Source organism: Hyperolius riggenbachi, chromosome 1 (assembly GCF_040937935.1).
Source record: "Hyperolius riggenbachi isolate aHypRig1 chromosome 1, aHypRig1.pri, whole genome shotgun sequence".
In the NCBI taxonomy this organism is placed as follows: domain Eukaryota; kingdom Metazoa; phylum Chordata; class Amphibia; order Anura; family Hyperoliidae; genus Hyperolius; species Hyperolius riggenbachi.
In genome coordinates this window covers 388,359,912-388,381,925 of record NC_090646.1, presented here as the reverse complement: position 1 = coordinate 388,381,925, position 22,014 = coordinate 388,359,912, and positions in this window count along the sequence as shown.

The window sequence follows — 22,014 nt, the reverse complement described above, 5'->3', positions numbered from 1 at the left end:
GGGCAAAATGTGCATGTTGTAATGGACTGGTATACATTGCAGTGTATACGTTTTTTCCTGTTTTCTTTGCTGTACTTTTTCTGTTGTTAAATGATTATACTTACTGAAACATTACATGCTACTGCCATCTCTGGAAATCACATCTCTGAATGAAAGTACGCAATACTTTTGAACTAAACAATTGGAACAGCATGAAATTGGCAATGCAGTAAGAAACAGAACAGAAAATTATATTAAGTTTTGTATGTCAAAAGTTCACTAAGATGAACATAGATTTTGTTTTTGAGCTTTATTCAAAACTATACTTGTCCCAGAAATCTATGTACAGAAAGGTGTAGAAGATATAATAGTTTGAAGAGTCTTTCCTAATTTGTGTATTTGTTTTATATGCCCTAATTGGATCAGGAAAACAAACTTTCTCAGTGTGTTAGATAATCCTATTATAATAATCACGCTTTCATTTTTTTAGATCGCTTTTTTTTCAGATTTATTGAATTATTATTGAGTTTAGGTGAACTGGACCATAAATTGGGGGACAGCAGAACCCAACGTCTGTCCATTGAAACCAATGTCGAGAACATTTGGGAAGGTGTTTGATAGAGAGAAGTAAACAAAGCTTCTGACTGGCCATATCATTGGCAGTAATGCACAAACTACTGGATCTCAACCTCAATATGAATATTTGAAATGAATTTGAATTATTTAAAGCATCATATATGGCAATGCCGACATAACATTACAAGCATGTGCACCCTTCTACAGGTGGCCGCTTACTTATTCAGCATCATCAGCAGGATGGGAAGTAATATGGCAGAATTATGTGGCAGGTTGATGCTGTTGGGTTATCAATGGCTGCAGAATATTCAAATAAGCGACACCAAGTCTAAGGCCCTGTTTCCACTTGTGCGGAACGCCGCTGATTCCCCGCTGACAAAATCGCATGCGGGTGCGATTCCGCATGCGTATTTTACCGCGATTTTGCATGCAATTTCGCATAGGTTAGTATTTATGCGATTTTAACCATGTCACTGCCTGTGTGATTTAACATTAGTTTCTATGCGAAATCGCAGAAAAATACGCATGCCAAAACCGCATGCGATTTCCCTATTAAATACATTAGCGGCGATTCGCATAGCGGTGTGCGGGGTGCGGATTCTGACGGCTCTTCCGTGCAGATTTCTCCCGCACAGAAAAACGCTCAGGATTACTGACAAGTGGAAACAGGGCCATCCACTTGTATTGGCTATGCGAATCTGCATGCGGACAACGCATGCAGATTCGCGATAGTGGAAATGGGCCCTAAGGCTCCTTTCACACTATGTCAGTTACAACACATTGCAAAGGACAATATTTTCGCATCTCAATGCTAAGCAATGATATTCCTATGGGGATTTCACATTGATTGTGACTCATTGCAGCTGGTTCCATTAGGTTTTTAATCTTTTGTGGGGGGTCGTTTGCTATTTTGACATCCAATTGTTCATTAAATGATTACATTTCTAAAATAAATTGAATCCTTTTTGCACCAATTAGCACTCTTCTTGCAAAGTTATTGATCATATTCTTGCATATACGCACATTGCTTTTAATTATTCCATGAGGATAATGCACAGCAAGAAGTGTACTTACAGTACAGGGCAATGTGCACATTTACAGTGGCAGTGAAGCATACTTTCATTGTAGTGTATGCCTCACTATATGGTTCGCACCACTAGGGTAAGACCTAAAGGTTGGGTAAATGGGATTGCAAAGGAGTTCAAAAAGCAAATGTTAAATAAGGTGTTACTAATTGACTCTGCACTCTCATTTAGCAAGTTTAAAGGTGAAAAAAAAATAAAATGTAAAAATCAAATTTACACCAAATGTACAATACGTGACGGTAAGAGATTGGAGCTTTCAGATTATAATGCCTAATGTAAGTGATGGCTGCACAGGAAGTAAAAACTATTTAGAGCATTTAATCTTGAACAAGTGTATGTTTTTCAAATTTTACCATTTTTTTGCTTTAGTGCCCCTTTAAAAATTCAGTGTTATACTCATCATTAATTTTGTATAGCATTTCTGTGTTCATCTAGCCATTATGACTATACAAAATCTATTGCAAGAAACTTTCATGCAAACACATGGAGAATTTGATAAATATGTCTGCATTATTTATTTGCATGCAACATGCAGCAAAGCTCATAGAAATGTCTGCATTGTTTATTTGGAAATGTAGTTTGATAAATAGTGATGAGCATACATGACGCATAATCCTAATTTTGCATCTTAATTCACAATTATGATGCAAAATCGTATGTGAAATTTAAGAAAACATTTATTTAAATTTGTAACAGTAATTAGCATCTGTAATTTCATGTAATGTATGCATCATTTTGTGCCAATTTTAATGGATAATAACAAAGCTCCCATACATGCTATTATCACCAACATTGCTACATATATTTTACGGGTGGGTACAGGTAAAAATCATTTTTCAAAAAGACTCTGTAGTTTTTGAGAAAATAGATTTTAAAAAAGCAATGGAAAAATAGTTTTTAAACTCACAAAATTTAACATTTTAAAAAACATTTTTCCTTTGAATTTTTTCTCAAAACCTATTATTTTTATTGATTTATAAAGCGCCAACATATTCCGTGGCTTAGTACAAAGTAAGACACAAATATGGGGTACAAAATGATACAGGCAATGTATATAATATACAATGTATAATGCATGAATGTACAAACTACAACTTTAGTACACAATACAGAATCGGTACAAAATGCAGAATTGGTAATTACAGTGATAAAAATAACATGAATAAAATATGAAGTACGGTCCGGTGTTAGTTGAGGAGCAGGAATGCAGATATCAAACCAACAAACCTTGATTCCGGTGATACCTTTAATGACTAACTGTACACGGTTTATTGCAGGCTTTCGAAAAGTTACGTTTCTTCTTCCAGCATTATACAGAATAGAGAACTGATCCACAAAAGGAGGACCTACAAGGTGTTTTTTTATTGTTATTTTTATTGTTAGGTGATACTCACAGTGGCATTCCATCTTACTGTGTTAAAATGAATGATTAATGATATTCTGTACCTTCAAATTTATTTTATATTTTAGCATATCTACACTGACATGAGAGGAATGGATTAAACAGGGTCCACACTGGGTTTTTGTCCTCTAAACCAATATTTGAAAGAAATTTTGACTCACTATGAAACCATTTATTGGCTAACTTAGAAGAATAAGAATAAGCAAGCTTTCGGCTGTGCAGCTTTCGTCAGACTAAAATCCTGTTGACTCAAAACTTCTTGCTTTTACTGATGGCTACCACGGTACAATACTCTACTGCTAAAACAATATTTGTGATCATGTCAAGTGATAGGGTAAGTACAGGTGTCCTCCAAATTCCTCTTCTGAAGATGCACATACACTGTTAGACATTCCCCATCAGATTTGATCACTGCCCAAGCATGTCCCCTGATCCTAACAGAAATCAACAGACATTACCAATTGGACAGGGCATTGTTTTAGTGGTCAATGGGGGGTGGGGCACAGCAGTATCCATGGGGGTGGCAGGGCTAGAGATGGTGACTGTTCCCCTGGGGCCCCATGCCGAGTATTAGCACAGTGAAGCGCTCTCCCACTCACATCTCCAGCGCTCATCTCCTGGTGTGTGTATTGATCTGCTGGCATCTATCCATCTATCATATCTACTTACATTGCCAGGTCATGGGGCATTGGCACCGATAGATTGAGGCAGCAAGTTCAGATGTTTCAGGCTGTGTATTACTCCTGACTGCCAGAAATGGACAACATGGACTGTATGGCTCCCCATCCAATGTATAGGCAAGCATACCTTTGAGTAACAGATTAGCTACCAGGGGCTGTTTTGTTTTTAAACTTTTAAATACCACAAACTGGCACCACCGTCTGACTGAAAAAAAACAAAAACAGAAATTAAGCTAGAAAATGTATCAAAACTAGCATTCACTGGTAATCAAAAGCAGACTTTTGTTCAAGGTCTCTAATTGTAAAAACAGCAACACTCAGCCACAAATTAAAATGGAATTGCTTAATATGAGGTACTATGCTTCTTTTCAGTCAGTGGCTGGCATGTAAAATAGCATGTCTGGGCAAGGAATCTAAATAGCTCAATGTCTGCCCTCCCTAAATGTGAATATACAAATTAGCAGTACATGGCTTGTCCTCTTTTCCCTTAATATCTTTCATGTTTGAGGTGTACTTTGCTTATTCTTCAGGATCTGCAGGGTCAAGGTAACAATAGGTAACAAAAGACATTCAATAAAAGATGTTTTCATTGTATTCCAGGCAAGCTTTTCTATTCCTATCACACAAACAGTATGTGTGTGTGTGCCTGCTTATGATCTTACAATTCATCTTCCTGCATTTGTTACAGTAGCAGAATCTAGTACCGTGTTGGCCAAGTTTAGTATATCAAACATTAATGCCCACGTTCAGGTTCATGTTTGTAATGCATAATGTGTGGAATATTTCATTTTATCACCTGGCTGGATGTGCAACTATTTCCTCTATGCTAGAGTCAGATATTACTTAGCAGGACTGAACATCAGTGTAAGCACTGTCCAAACACTTCTCCCCTCCATGCCATCCCATTCCATCACCTCAAAGGTTGCAGGGGTCGGATAGCGGGCTGCTGGTTGGGTTGTGGGTAAAACGGATGGTTACTTGTCCAGGCAGCTGGATTGGCTTCTTCTCTCCTCTACCGCGGTGGTGCTGCACTCCCAACATCCTCTTTTGGCTTCCAATCAGCAGCACAGTGGCGCATGGGCAGCACGGTGGTGTAGGTGGTTAACGCTCTCGCCTTGAAGCACTGGCTCCCCGGATCGTATCCCAGTCAGGGCTCTATCTACACTTTGTATGTTCTATCAAAGAAAGGAGGTTGATTGGCACACGATGCCTGCAGACTGTAGACAGGCAGGGGGTAGCAGGTCACTCTAGCTGTGCCTCCAGACAAATGAACTGTAATCCATAAAAGTAGAACAAAAAGCATCCGGGCACCAGCAGCAGCAATAATGCTTAGTAAACCTTTATTCCATCCCCATACCGTATGACATACAAAGTGCAATGCCTAACGTTGTTTCACAGAATAAACCTGCTTCCTCAGAGGCAACCAATAGCTATACAGAGTTGTTATCATACAACATAACAACACTGAGCAAAGGTAAAATCGGTATTGAGCATAAAGGCAATATTACTCAAACAAAAGACCTCAAACAGGTGCCACTATAGCTAAAAAGAGATGCAAACTCCTTCTATATCCAAATATGTGATCAATTTTATTCAATTACAATGATGACAGTGACAACAAGTAAAAACATAATTAACCACTTTGTCCTCCACTACAGTATATCTACGTCAGCTGTGGCACCCTCCAAGCCACAGCGACGTAGATATACTGACCTGGCTGCAGCCCTGCTGTGCACGATCGGGTGCGCTTCAGAGCGCACCCTCCGGCACTGTCAGCTGCAATACTAATTGGTGGAAGGGAACATGTTCCCTTTTGGCCAATTAGTATACCCTCCTCCCATAAATGATCGCTGCAGTAGTGAACTGCAGCGATCCTTCATCTGTCCCCCTCGGCGCACAAACAGTTAAAAAAAATGCACAAGCAAGCAGCCACACTCACCTACCTCGGCCCTGCGACTGTCGTGAAGTCTGATCGTCCGATCACCGCTCTGAAGTCAGCCGCATATTGCCAGAAACCCGGGTCCCGGCTTGATGACGTCATCAAGCCGGGACCCGGGTTACCGGCAATATGCGGCTGACTGCAGAGCGGTGATCGGAGGATCAGGCTTTAGGACAGTCGCAGGACCGAGGTAGGTGAGTGTGGCTGCTTGCTTGTGCATTTTTTTTAACTGTTTGTGCACCGAGGGGGCTGCCTAATGGGGGGGGGGGTGCATCTGGCTATAGATTATTGGGGGGAGATGGGATATGTAAAGGGGGGGTGCATACACACGGGGGGACATCTGAGTAACCAAGGGGAGGGGGGGTTTACAAATTTTGCACATCTGGGCACTAGTGTTGGGCGAACACCTGGACGTTCGGGTTCAGGAAAGTTCGCCGAACATGACCGCGATGTTCGGCATGTTCGGGCCGAACCCCGAACTCCCTGAACATCCCGCTTTTGGGGGCCCTACGGGGTCGCAGGCATAAGGGGGGAGCATGCCCCGATCGCGGGGGGGGGGGGGTCGGAAATTCCCCCTACCCCCTCCGCTAGCGCTCCCCCCTCTGCCCGCTTCCCCATACAAAAGTTTAAGGAAAGTACCGGTGGTAGTGGATGGCCTGGCAGTGGCACTGTGGAGTGAGGAGGAGGAGTCCGGAGAGTGACGCATTGAGGGAGGCCGGGCAGCGGGCGGTTCAGCGGTAGTACCCTTGTGGTACTTCCGCCCTTTCTCTGACCTCACGCCCGCTGCCCGGCCTCCCTCAACGCGTCACTTTTCGGACTCCTCCTCCTCACTCCACAGTGCCACTGCCAGGCCATCCACTACCACCGGTACTTTCCTTAAACTTTTGTATGGGGAAGCGGGCAGAGGGGGGAGCGCTACCGGAGGGGGTGGGGGGAATTTCCGACCCCCCCGCGATCGGGGCATGCTCCCCCCTTATGCCTGCGACCCCATAGGGGGGCCGTATTCGACCGAACAGGGCCCTGTTCGGCCGAACAGGGGCCCTGTTCGGCCAGGTTCGGCCAGGAATTGAGCTGTTCGGGCGAACGCGAACAGTTTGGCCGAACACCACCAGGTGTTCGGCCGAACTCGAACATCACCCGAACAGGGTGATGTTCTGCAGAACCCGAACAGTGGCGAACACTGTTCGCCCAACACTACTGGGCACCTGGGGGGCCCATAACTTAATACTGGGGGCACATTTGGCTATAATGGGGGGCAGCACTAATCTTTGGGGGTACATCTGGCTATAATGGGGTAATCCTGATCTCTTTATAAAGAGGGGCACTATTCTTGGGGGTGCATCTGTCAATCGATTCTGGGGGTGGCAAACACAGGGGACACATCTGGCTATGCTGGGGGGGCTGATATTGGGGACACATCTGGCTATACTGGGGGGGGTGATACTGGGGGCACATCTGGATATCTATACTGGGGCGACTTTAACTGGTTGCACAGTTTTTAGGTCAATCGCACTTTTTATTTTTAAACAGAAATTGGTCAAAATTGAGAAATAATGCATTTTTTTTTATTTTTTCCCCCTTTTTCCCATTAAAATGCATAGAGAGGATCATTTTATTTGGGACCAAATACCCCCCAATGAAAGCTTAGTTTGTTTTGAAAAAAAACGATATATTGATCATTTAAGTAGCACGAGTACAGATGAAGGTATTGGTGATTAAACAGGGACACCGCTAAAGCGTCAAAACTGCTCTGGTCAATAAGGAGAAAACAAGGTCTGGATGCGAAGTGTTTAAAAAAACTCCTAAAGACTGAGGGTCGTCAGTCAGCCTGCTGCCAGACACGATTACAGTAATATTCTTGTGAGTTAAGTTAATACACAATGGGCAAGTTACAATAAAACTTGAATATGTGCCAGATTATGGTAAATACAGATCAGTGCAAAATTGCTATGTAAACACACTAAGAAAAAACACTAAAAAACAACAACTGAAAAAACACAAACCCTTATGTGCTATGAATCACATGCCAATCAATCCTGTGAAACATTAAAGTGCTGATGCTGTACATGTATATAAATATAGGAGCAAAGAAGAGGCAATACAGCCAAATAAGGTGCCGTACATATAAGGTGCTAAAGAAACTGATTTGAGGCTTACCCAGAGTATGGAGGCAGGTAGGGGAGCGTGGTGCAGCCTAACGCGCTCACAGCAGAGCTAACCAACCAACTTTTTAAATGTTTGCAATCCCCCACCCAAATTGTGGCAATCTCAAACAAACGTGTGTTATACAGAAAAAATTGATTGGATTGAGTCCATCAGACCCTCATGAGCCGCTTTGTAAGATGCCGCTCCTTCCCTTCATTCATTCATGCAGAGCCTCGGCGGTAGACGGCAAAGCGGCTCATTAGCGGCATGTCATCAATATCAGACAAGCGGCAAAGGATTACAGAGGGGGAGTGGCTCATTATGCAGCAGAGTCTGCACTGACAGCTGCCTCCCTCGAAGCCTGATGAATTGCAGAGTTCAGGGGATCCTTCGGCTGTAACGACAGGTCATGATGGGGAAGATGGGCAGCAGGTGAGCTCTGCACTACAGTTTTTAGCAGTTGGAAAAGCAAGGCTAAACCATCTGTTTTTTTTCTCCAGAACCTGAAAAGGCTCCCCCTGCTGTGACTGCTATTTACAAAAGTCCATCAGCGTTATGTCAGGGTCTGACGGACCCAAAATACAGTGATATGTGTAAAATTAAAGGGCCATCACAAATTTTAAAAAAAAAACACAGCAAGGCTTCTATATACTTGTTATTTCTACTGTGGGATGGCTGAAAATTAAATGATTTGCAGTAGTGGTCCTTTAATCAGTTGCTCTCAGTTATAACTGAAAGGACAACTAATTTTCAAAATAATGCCCATGTTTTCCTATGGCATAGTTCACACTATACGTATTTTAACTAAAATATTTTTAATAATACACTGCTATGGAGAAGAAGAAAAAACGCGTACCAACTGATTCAGTGTGAATGGGGCCTAACCAATATATCCTGCTCTAAGAAATCTCAATAGAGGACTGGCGGGCTTGAGGCAACCAAAGATGGGGAAGGGGGAGTGTTATATATATTTAAATGTGTTTTCACCCCGCTGCCTCACATCTGTTATGGGCCAATTATCAGCCTAAATAGTAGAACAAAAAAGATGGTAAATAGCTTGATGTCTAAAGACATTATTTTGATAGAATTGGCTACTGGGAGTTCAGAGTTAATGGGCACAACTTTTTGTTTCCAATTGATTACTGTGGCAATCGAAAACGATCGATCAGCAGCTAAATTGTACCATGAATGAGAACTATTAGGCCCTGTTTACACTTAATCAGTTGCTCTCAGTTATAACTGAAAGGACAATTGATTTTCCTTTTCCTATGGCACAGTTCACACTTAACGCGTTTGAACTGAAATCTTTTTCACAATGCACTGCTATGGAGAAGAAAAAAAAACGCGTACCAACTGATTAAGTGTGAATGGGGCCTTAGGCTTCCCTCCATTACTAAACCAAATTTAACATCATGAAGCTCTGTTTTTTATTTAACAATTGTAAAATTCACTGTACTGTGCTTTTAAAAACAAGCAATTACATTTATTTTTTAGAGTTAACTCTAAACATATTTCCCATCTGTCCTCATTTCTGGGATGACAAGCATGTATGTGTTCTACTTAATTTTGATTTATTAGAGTAATTATTATATTATCTTAAAATATGCAAGTGATCGTCCTTTTCCATATACAAATGCATTTGAGTGTTTGCTATAGCAAAAACATCATACATTCTTCTGTGTATTTCCAAACTGCATACATCCAGTATACTTTATTTAAGCATTACCATATTTTTCAGACTATAAGATGCACTTTTTCATCCCCAAAACTGGTGCATCTTATAGTTTGAATGTATGTTGCAGAGTGCGCAGGGAAGCACTTACCGATCTAGCCAGTGCACTCCTCTCCTCCATCTGCAGGGCCGATGATGAATCTTTCCGCTGTACAATGTAGGGCACTGTCTTTCACACTTCACATTCCCAGCCACCGCACTCCTCTCCCCTTGTTTTTGTCTGCAGCCGCCACACATCCTGCCAATGTACACGCACCATCCTTCCTGATTATGTTGTCATTCCTAGTTACTTCCTGGTTACTGTTGCCCTCTTACTGTGTGACCTGATGGCAAACTTGACGTGCAGCACACAGTAAGATTGCATCAGTAACCAGGAAGTAATGAGGAAGGATGGAGTAAACAGGAAGGATGGCCTGTGTACAGCAGCAGTATGTGCAGCCTGCAGATGGAGACAGAGGGGGAGAGGAGCATGGCAGCTGGAGTCATGCAGTGTGAAGATCGGTGCCCTCAGAGGACTGGATACAGCGTACAACAGTAAGATGTCCAGTGGAGACAGAGGAGGAGAGGAGCGGCGGCTGAATTAGGTGAGATCTTCCACTGCAGTTGCAGTGTAGTGCATTGTAACATGCCGGTGGGCATCAGGGGTTAGTGTAGAGTAGAGTAGTGCCTGTAGTGTAACTGGTGGTAATCAGGAATTAGTGTATTGTTGTGCAGTGTAACTGGTGAGAATCAAATGTTGGTGTAGTGTAGTGCAGTGTAACTGGTGGGAATCAGGAGTTAGTGCAGTGCTGTGCAGTGTAACTGGTGGGGCAGCAGGGGTAAGTGTATTGTAGTGCAGTGTAGTTGGTGGGGGCAGCAGGGGTTAGTGTAGCTAGGCAGTGTAGCTTAGATAGAGAGGGGTGGGGTAGGTTCATACCTGCATCATAGATGCCCCACGTTCAGAATTTTTTCCCCTAGATTTTTGCCCTCTAAACATAGACGCATCTTATAGTTCGGAGCATCTAATAGTCCAAAAACTATGGTATTTTAATCTTTTTAAAAACCACTGCATGTAATTTAACTATATTTTGATAATTTTGATTTTATATATTTGCTATCTGGAATCAGGGTTCCTAGATTTACCATTACCTTCTATTAATAAGGTGACATTACTGCCAGCACCTTACATATGAACCAGGTCAGCTGACCTGACATGGTGAAGTGCCAGCTTCCTGTGTCAGTCTTTTCTGACAAGGTCAGTGACCGGGCTGTGTGCAGGATCAAATCATGTAATTTGTTGCATTATAGACATATACAACATGTGATTGCAGGACAATGATATGAATGGCATCAACGCCTAACCCTAACAGAGATAGGTGTAATACATAGCAGTTTTTTTTTCAAGCTTTTTACTCGGTGGGCTTGGCTGCCGATTTTGAGAGAATTCTTGCTAAGCAAGAACGGTCCCGACTGGCTGGAAGACTGAACTTTACTTCATCATCTCTGACTGTTTAATTTTTTTATACTTTTTGGAACTGCTTTGCAGGCAAGGGTGTGATAATGCAATGGTCCAAGAGTTCTATTTGATTCTTGGCAACAGTAGTCAGATTTGGACATTCAGTTTTGTTGCGTCTCCTATAAGACATACACTAGTTTTCTTTATCAAAACGACCAAAGGAAGGACTATGCATAATCACTAAAACCACAGCAGCCAAATTATTTATTGTCCTTCTTTCATGTTAAGCACAATCTGGGCAATGACGGTTACTTCATCGTAAATAAAAGCTTGCTTTCAGAAAGTATTTGCTTTTCAGAAGGTATTTGCAATAATTCAGGTTGGAGTGAGCTCCTAGATGTCTTCCAGTGCATCACTGCTGAATATATGCAAATCATCCATTGTTGTCCCTGTAAGGTAAACTAAACACTCCTCCAGATCCGGTGGAATGCAATGATATGTCGGCTTGCTAATCTCTTGAGCCCCAGAGGTTTATATTATTCACAATGCGGCACTTCACAACTTTAATGGTTTATTGCTCGATCATACAACTTAGCACCCAAATGAATTTTACCTCCTTTTCTTCTTACAAATAGAGCTTTGTTTTGGTGCTATTTGACTATTGCTGTTAGTTTTAGATTTTTCAATTTTGATTAAAAAAAGACAGATTTTTTTTTTTAAATAAACATACAGATAAGTCAATTGGCTTCCCCCTAAATTGGCCCTAGACTATGATACAAACACTACACTACACATACATAGACATATGCCTATGGTAGGAATTAGATTGTGAGCCCCTCTGAGGGACAGTTAAGTGACAAGACTGTACTCTTGCAGCGCTGCGTAAGATGTCAGCGCTATATAAATAAATAATCATTAAATTTAAAAAAAAAAAACAGCCTGCCAGCTCCAATCACTGGCTGGCAGGCTGATTGCTGGGAGAGCGCGCTCGTGCGAGTTCCCATCAAATCTTGCTCCGCGCGAGATGACGCCATATGGCATCACTGAGACCTGAGAGAGCCACTGTCCCACCCCCATCCTGCATTACGTGGTTAAATATACAGAGCCACAATAATCCAGCATGCATACAGATTGTTTTAGACTGGTTGGTCTTTATCAGTGCATGGCATGGATTAATGTGGCTGTATGGGGTAGAACTTGAATATAAAGTGTAGTATAATTATACTCAGTATTTTTTACACTTTACGGTGTTGTTGCACATTTTTGTAATCCATTGGGAAGATTATGCACATTAATTTATTTCTGAGCATTTTGCACTACAATTATTGAGCACTTAATAAGAACACTACATTAATAGTGGGTAGGGCGTACATGGAAAAAAGGCCGTTGTATATTGCTGTTAGTAGAATATCGGTAAAATAACTGATATTCTACTACTTTATTCCAATTGTAAAATATTGGTAATCTTTTACTATGATGACCTAACCTAACCATACTCTCACACAGAGGTGCCTAGCCCTTAACCCAACACTCCTCATTAACCCTTAACACCCCCTGGTGGTTTCTTCAAAACCACTGCCGCAATTAGCGGCATTAGACGGTAATGTAGGCGACCAAACATGCCCAGTACAATAGCAGGTGCTGGGGCTATCCCTTGTGCATTTTACAGTAGCTGCCTCAGTTCTTTTCAGCATGGATTCCACAAGTTGTTGAGATTTTGGCCACAATCAACATATCATGCAGTTTGTATTAATTTTCCCTTCCAATTTAGCTATGACAGAAAGCTTACATATCTGTTTAACCAGCCCAGGGTGGTCACATGGGGGCATTGATTCCAAGTGGAAATTTACACATCTAAACAGTTACCCACATTTACCAGGAATTCATATACTTTCGAATATACTGCTTCTTCTTCCATCATCTAATCTGCATTCTTCTCACCTCTCTCATCAGGTACAATTTGCTGCTTATCCTCCCCCCTATCTTCTGCAGTAGGATCTGCAGCTCATTCATCCCCAGGGGTGAGCCTGGGGTGCCTAGCACCTGGGTGCAAGATTTTCTCTGACGCCTATGGGAGTGGTTAAATTAACCGCGCCCAACCACATAACCACACCCATGTCCTGCCTAATCACACCCATGTCCCCCATTTAGGTAGTGAGTGACAGGGACCCCCGTTTAGGTAGTGAGTGACAGGGACCCCCGTTTAGGTAGTTAGTGACAGGGACCCCGTTTAGGTAGTGAGTGACAGGGACCCCGTTTAGGTAGTGAGTGACAGGGACCCCATTTAGGCAGTGAGTGACAGGGACCCCCCCTCTAGCCGCCGCTCCCCCCTCACCTTGCAGCCAGCAGCAGCAGCCCAGCGTCAGACCTCAGGATCAGCGGGTGACCCGACCAGTAAGAGCGAGCGCCGGACGCACCCGCTCTATATGCGAAAGTGATGTCACTTCCGCATATCAGTGCGTTGTGCTAGGTCCTAGCGCCCGCACTATTGGTCACCACCTGATCGAGGTCTGACGTGCTAGAGGGAGAGGGGAGCGGCGGCTAGAGTGGGGGAGCGGCGGCCAGAGGGGGTGAGCGGCAGCTGGGCGTGCACCCGCAGCACCCGCCCAGGCGCAGCCCTGTTCATCCCCCTATCTACTGTACAACCACACTGCAATCTATACCCACTGTGTTGATGGTAAGATCCCATGCTTATTCCTTCCCCAATCTGCTGTACAACCACATTGCAATCTACTGTATATCTGCTGTGTTAATGGTAAGATCTCCTGCTTATTCCTCCCCCAATCTGCTGTACTACCACACTGCAATCAATATCTGCTGTGTAAATGAAACCAAGCCTCCCAGAACCTTCACTCCTTCCACGAGGCAATCTTGTTGTCTAGCCTGGTCACCTTCTCTCACTCATGCATCCAGGACTTCTCACCAGTGTCACTTTTCCTTTTGAATTGTGTCCCACAACCTGTCTGTCATGCTTCAAGCATGAAAATCTTCAAATGCACTCTTAAAAAACACCTCTTCAGAGAAGTTTATAATTTGTTTTAGCTACAATTTGGGGCTCACTGGCTCATCTGCTAACCCCTTTGTCTCCTCCACTAGTGCCTCCATCCCACTACCCATGATTGTAAGCTCAAAAGGGCATGGACCTCCCCGTAGCGTTTCCTGCTTTCGTGCATTTTATTAAATGAACATGTACCAGTATCGGTGATAAAGGGTTCAAAGAGTCAGGCAATAACAGTGCCATTCTGTAGCTTTAATAACATGGATACAGCTTGCACAATGACTTACAGCATAAGCACTTGCAGCAAATGCAGTGACTACATTCAAAATGCCATATTGTGCATGTTACATACTGGTGTGGTAGTGGAAGTGGGCACAGTCTGGGACTCATCAATGGCCATTTTGCGTCCTCTCTGGACGTTTTCTTGCGTACGTATCCGTCGTTCAGTATGGGTGATTTTTTCAAACAACACATCGATTTGTGTTGCTGGATGTCCTCTTTGAACAGTGTCTTGAACTGCCCATACAGCTGTGCGGCCTACTATTGTTTGTTGTGTAATATGTACAGCACTAGGGAAGATGTTGGCGCTATAAAAATAAATAATAATGATGTCTCAGCTGCAAAAAGAGCTGCTGCCTGGAGAACCATGGCTGTTCTGTGAGCATGAAACAGTCTAATAAACAGGGGCGTATCTGGGTAATATAGAACCTATGGCAAACACTGAAATTGCGCGCCCACTCTGGTCAGAGCCCCCTTCCCCTCTAAAAACAGCATCCTTACTGGTGTACATGTACTGTGGTTGCCTGTGTTTTGGGGCTTGGGATATTGCTGCAATTACTTTTTTGGAAATATCTTTTCTTATTTTCTCTCTGTCCTCTTTTCTATCACTAAGCCAAGTGAGCCCTATATACATAAATTCATCCTGATTTTACTCGACCTCTCAGCGGTTTTTGACACAGTCGATCATTAAATCTTGCTCAACAGGCTACAAGAGTACTGTGGCATAGATGGCATTGTTCTCCGGTGGTTCAACTCCTTCCTGGCTGGCAGAACACAAAGGGGAGCCTTAGGGCCTTTCCTCTCCAACCCTGTACCACTAAAATACAGTGTACCTCAGGGCGCAATATTATCCCCTCTACTTTTCACCATATACATGCTGCCACTTGGAGAAATCATACAAAAACATGGCCTGACATATCATTGCTATGCTGATGACACCCAGCTATATTTGTCATTCAAACCTGGCGTCACAGACCCTACTCCACAAATAAACGCATGCTTAGCTGAGCTTCAGGAGTGGATGAATAATAATTGGCTAAAACTTAATGCTGACAAAACTGAGGTTCTTGTTATCGAGGGCCAGGGCTCAACAGCAAAGCAGCCCCAGTCTCAACCAACACCGCTAAGGATAGGGAGCTCAGACCTGAACAACTCAGACTGTGTGCGCAGCCTGGGAGTACTGATTGATGGGAAATTAAGCTTCAGGAATCAAATCTCAGCTGTTGTGAAACATTCCTTCTTTCATCTAAGTAATATTGCAAGGATTAAACACCTAATTCCTTCAGAGGATCTTCCAACCCTAGTTCATGCCTTCGTCACATCAAGGTTTGACTACTGCAACGTCCTCTACACACGCCTGCATAAGAAAGACTTACGCCGCCTGCAATTAGCATAGAATGCCGACACAAGGCTTTTAACGAGCCAACCCCGCCATTGCCACATAACACCAACCCTGAGCTCACTCCACTGGCTACCGATAAAATGGAGAATTCTGCTTAAGATTGACTTACTGACATTCAAATCCTTGCACAATCTGGGCCCCGGATACCTGAAGGACTTGTTGCAACTGCATCATTCCCCCCCACACACAATCTTAGATCAAAAGGACGTAACTTCTTGGTCACCCCCAGAGTCCACCTCAAAACCTTTGGAGACAGAGCCTTTTGTCATGCTGCCCCCATGCTTTGGAACTCCCTGCCACACCCAATCAGGACAGCTCCATCCCTGGAAGCATTTAAGTCTAAACTGAAAACCTACCTCTTCAGTCTGGCATTCATGAACATCTGACTATCTCCTCTGTAACACAACCCAGCCTGCAACCCTGTATTAATCTGAGACACAACTATGCGCTTTGAGTCCTATGGGAGAAAAGCGCTTAACAAATGTTATTGTATTGTATTGTATTGTATTATAAATTAAGTAGCCATGTTCCCCAGATGACAGAATTCATCTGATCTGAGGTCTAAGTGACAGGGAGGAATGGGGCAGGCATGGCAGTGCAGCTCAGGGACAGGCATTGCGTCCATTGTGCTGTGGCGCCCATGGCACAAGCCATGCCTGCACCCCTCTAGATACACCTCTGTTAATGAACATCCTTTGACCTATCTCACCATTACCACTACCATTTTATTACCATATTATCATCAGTATTATTACCACTCGGTGCATACTTTTGAGGTTTTTTTTGCACTATTCTATGTAAATTCTAGTGACTCTTATGCATGAAAATCCCAGGAGATCAGCAGTTACATGAATACTCAAACCTGCGAGTCTGCCAGTAATAAAGCTGTAATCAAAATCACTGAAACACATACTAGTATGTTGTAGGAACATTAACTAAAGCCTCTATCATAATCTGCATGCCTTTATGCATCACACTACAGATAAATAATTGCATGAATAAGTAGGTGTCCAGGTTTTCTTCATAAAGAGATCAGGGAGTGCACACTTGCATTATGTTTTATTTCCCTGGACATCCTCCCTGTTTGGGATGCCATGAATATCCTACCTAGCAGTATGTATAGTATGTAATATTGTCTTGTCTGGTGTCTATTTCAGTAATCTTTCTTCCTATTTATTTATACATATTGGTTCTGTCTCAGTGCTATCCAGAAACCTTTTTCACATTCCAGTAAAATGATTTCTTTAGGAACATTATTATAATAAACAAGCCAATGTCCAAAAGCAGTGAGAACAATTCAAGCATTATTAGTGACAAATAGTAAGAAGTGTAAAGGTTATAGTAAACCTGTCAAAAACACATATAAGTAAGCTGTTTGGTTTTCATCTCTGAAACTACTCTCAAATTGAGTTTTTACCTGCTAAAAAGATCTGTTTCCCTGTTTTTACCTGTACTGATTTTTTTGAACATTCTCTTGAGTGTAAAATTTAGAGCCCCTAATGAGGCTTTCCTAAAAGTTAGCTGACAGCAGTAGCAGTGACAACATGATCTCTACATACCACCAAACTGTACTTTTTTTTTATTAAGCCTTCAAAGATCAAAGATTGTTATTGATTTCCAGTAACAAGGGAAGCAACTGTCTTCGCAGTTATTGAACTGAATTCTAGTCCAGTAACTATTAAAATGTGTCAGGTAATGCATATAATGATGAAACATAATTTTGAAAAAGTCTGGGGCTCAGTGGAAAGATATTCTTGAGATTGTTGTCTAACACACCCCAAGGTTAAGTGACTCCCACCTACTTGTATGGGATGTTGTGATTAGGCATGGCCGAACTTTGGGATTTAGCGTTTGTGGATTTTACAGTGGAAATTTGAAAAGCTGGAAATGTACAGCAAGCCCATTGACTGTAACCACCTTAGCGGTATGGACGAGCTCAGCTCGTCCATGACCGCCACGGTGGACTGCTCAGGCCTGGTGGGCCGATATTCACAATTTTTTTTTAAAACACACAGCTAGCACCTTGCTAGCTGCGTATTGTGATCGATCGCGCCGTTCGCCGCCGATGCTCTGCTAACCGCCGCGTTACAGGCCCCCCCGAGACCCCTTGTGCAGCCTGGCCAATCACCATCCGGCTGCGCTATGGGGTGGATCGGGACTCCCTCCGACGTCATGACGTGGATGACGTCATCCCGATCGTCGCCAGCACCCTGCCTGATTGGTTGCACGCCAAAGCTACCCCTCTGGCTGGCCATGGTGATCTCTTGCCGGTGATGGGGTTTTGCCATAGCATGCATCAATAAGAGGCATATATCGAGCATGTAGATCATAGAAATCAGAGACCGCACTCAGAAGGATTTTTCAACCACTGTATTCACAGGAAACCAAGCATGACAAAATACATGACATGTTTCGGGCGTCCCCTTCCTCACACTTGAGGAAGGGCGACGCCCGAAACATGTCGTATATTTTGTCATGCTTGGTTTCCTGTGAATACAGTGGTTGAAAAAGCCTTTTGAGTGCGGTCTCTGATTTCTATGATCTACAGTGTGGTTTAGCAGGAGTGGTGTTTAACCTATTTTGGTTCCTGGACGTAGTTTCTACGTCCAGGAACCATGCGCGCTACCGCGCGCTCCCGCGGCCGATCGCGCGCGTGCACGTGCACTCCCGGCCGCGGATTCGGTAGCCAGGGAATCAATGTATCGGGCTATGGTGCCCGATCATTGATTCCTTTCCCCCGCTGAAAAAGCGACAGCTTCTCTCAGAAGCTGCGCCTTTTCTGGCCATTGCCTTCCCGATGCGTCACTGTAAGCGTATGTTACGCTTAGAGTGACGTCATGTAAACAAACTCATGGCCGCCATCTTGTGGCCAAAAAGTAATACTACACCTGTAAAAAAAAATATTTAAAATTAACACACATTTACATTATAAATCTATTGTTTACCTCCCACCCTCCCAAAACTACCCAAATAAAATGTTTACAATAAAAAAAAAACCATTACAATAAAAAAAAAAAAACATGTAAATATTTACCTAAGGGTCTAAACTTTTTAAATATCAATGTAAAGATGAAATATTTCTATATTTTTTTTTATTTTAAACTTGTAAATAGTGATGGATGCAAAACGGAAAAAATGCACCTTTATTTCCAAATAAAATATTGTCGCCATACATTGTGATAGGGACATAATTTTAACGGTGTAATAATCGGGACATATGGGCAAATACAATACGTGAGTTTTAATTATGGAGGCATGTATTATTTTAAAACTATAATGGCTGAAAACTGAGAAATAATGAATTTTTTCCGTTTTTTCTTATTCTTCCTGTTAAAATGCATTTACAGTAAAGTGGCTCTTAGCAAAATGTACCCCCCAAAGAAAGCCTAATTGGTGGTGGAAAAAACAAGATATAGATCAGTGCATTGTGATAAGTAGTGATAAAGTTATAGGCTAATGAATGGGAGGTGAACATTTCTCACGTGAAAACGACGGAACCTGAATGGGTTAATGCTATTGTCTCATATGATGATTTCCCATAGTCTCGCAGTTAGCAATCATGTGACCCCCAACAAGACAAATTCAGCAATCATGAGGCCCCCATCAAGACAAATTCAGCAATCATGAGGCCCCCAACAAAACAAATTCAGCAATCATGAGGCCCCCAACATGACAAATTCAGCAATCATGAGGACCCCAACAAGACAAATTCAGCAATCATGAGGCCCCCAACAAGATACATTTGGCAATCATAAGGCCCTTAACAAGAAAAATTCAGCAATCATGAGGCCCCCAACAAGACAAAATCAGCAATCATGAGGCCCCCAACAAGACAAATTCAGTAACCATGAGGCCCCCAACAAGACAAATTCAGCAGTCATGAGGCACATACATAGACGGCATTTCACATTTCACAATAGGCAGAATGCCCCCTTAATATGGTAGACACCTCTCACCTGGCTTCTCAATTCTCCTCTACTTGCTGCTGTGCCTGGCTGGCCTGGCAATACTGTTTTTGGCTGTATTGGGGATGATGTGTGGGTTGAAAGGCCTGGCAATGATGCTGCGGCCTGGCTGGCGGTGATGCTGTGGCCAGGCTGGCGGTGATGCTGTGGCCAGGCTGGCAGTGATGCTGTGGCCGGGCTGGCAGTGATGCTGTGGCCGGGCTGGCAGTGATGGTGTGGCTGGGCTGGCAGTGATGCTGTGGCTGGGCTGGCTGGCGGTGATGCTGTGACCTGGCTGGCGGTGATGCTGGGCTGTGCTTGGCTGCTTGAAGTAAATGCTGGCATGACTGGTGGTGATGCTGTGGCCTTTTTGACAGTAATTCTGGGCTGGTTGGCTGGTGGTGATGCTGGGTTGGCTGGCCTGGATAGTTTAGGTAGTGACAGGTGCCCCCTAGTTTAGGTAGCGCCTGGAGCCCCCCTGTGTAGGTAGTGACAGAGCCCCTCAGTTTAGGTAGTGACAGGAGCCCCCAGTTCAGGTAGTGACAGAAGCCCCCCAGTTCATTTAGTGACAGGAGGCACCCCAGTTCAGTTAGTGACAGGTACCCCCCAGTTTAGTTAGTGACAGGAGCCCCCCAGTTTATGTAATGACAGGTGACCCCCCAGTTCAGGTAGTGACAGGAACCCCCAGTGTATGTAATGACAGGAGCCCCCAGTTTAGGTAGTGGCAGGCCCCCCCAGTTTAGGTAGTGACAGATGCCCCCCAGTGTATGTAGTGAAAGATGCCCCTCAGTTTAGGTAGTGACAGGGACCCCCAGTTTAGGTAATGACAGGCACCCCCGAGGTTAGGTAGTGACAGGGACCCCCCGTTTAGGTAGTGACAGGAGCCCCCAGGTTAGGTAGCGACAGGGACCCCCAGTTTAGGTAGTGATAGTAGCCCCCCAGGTTAAGTAGTGACAGAGTCCCCCAGTTTAGGTAGTGACAGGCACCCCCCTTACCTTGACAGCCAGAGTCAGACCTCAGAATCAGCCGGTGACCAGTCAGCCAGTGGAAGCAGGTGCACGGTACTCGTGAACACCTTGCTGCATATGCGGAAGTGATGTCACTTCCACATATCAGTGCGGTGTCTGCTAGGTCCTAGCGCTCGCACTAGTGGTCGCTGGCTGATCGGAGGTCTGACGCTGTGCTGCCTGGGCTGGCGGGGATGGTGTGGCTGGGCTGGCAGTGATGCTGTGGCTGGGCTGGCTGGCGGTGATGCTGTGACCTGGCTGGCGGCGATGCTGGGCTGTGCTTGGCTGCTTGAAGTAAATGCTGGCATGACTGGTGGTGATGCTGTGGCCTTTTTGACAGTAATTCTGGGCTGGTTGGCTGGTGGTGATGCTGGGTTGGCTGGCCTGGATAGTTTAGGTAGTGACAGGTGCCCCCTAGTTTAGGTAGCACCTGGAGCCCCCCTGTGTAGGTAGTGACAGAGCCCCCCAGTTTAGGTAGTGCCAGGAGCCCCCCAGTTCAGGTAGTGACAGAAGCTCCCCAGTTCATTTAGTGACAGGAGGCACCCCAGTTCAGTTAGTGACAGGTACCCCCCAGTTTAGTTAGTGACAGGAGCCCCCCAGTTTATGTAATGACAGGTGACCCCCCAGTTCAGGTAGTGACAGGGACCCCCCAGTATATGTAATGACAGAAGCCCCCAGTTTAGGTAGTGGCAGCCCCCCCCCCCCCCCAGTTTAGGTAGTGACAGGTGTCCCCCAGTCCAGGTAGTGACAGGAGCCCCCCAGTTCAATTAGTGACAGGTACCCCCAGTTTAGGTAGTGACAGGAGCCCCCCAGTGTATGTAGTGACAGGTGCCCCCCAGTTCAGGAAGTGACAGGGACCCCCCATTGTATGTAGTGACAGGAGCCCCTATTTTAGGTAGTGACAGGGCCCCCCAGTTTAGGTAGTGACAGGGCCCCCCAGTTTAGGTAGTGACAGGTGCCCCCCAGTTCAGGTAGTGACAGGTACCCCCCAGTTTAGGTAGTGACAGGAGACCCCCAGTTCAGGTGGTGACAGGTACCCCCCTGTTTAGGTAGTGACAGGAGCCCCCCAGTTCAGTTAGTGACAGGTACCCACCAGTTTAGGTAGTGACAGATGCCCCCCAGTGTATGTAGTGAAAGATGCCCCTCAGTTTAGGTAGTGACAGGGACCCCCAGTTTAGGTAGTGACTTTACTATATGTCACTAGAGTTCCGCTTTAAAGAGAAACTCCAACCAATAATTGAACTTTATCCCAATCAGTAGCTGATACCCCCTTTTACATGAGAAATAGAATGATTTTCACAAACAGACCGTCTCGGGGCGCTGTGTGACTGATTTTGTGCTGAAACCCCTCCCACAAGAGGCTCTGAATACCGCGGTACTCCTGGCAAACTGCCACAATGTAACAATGTTC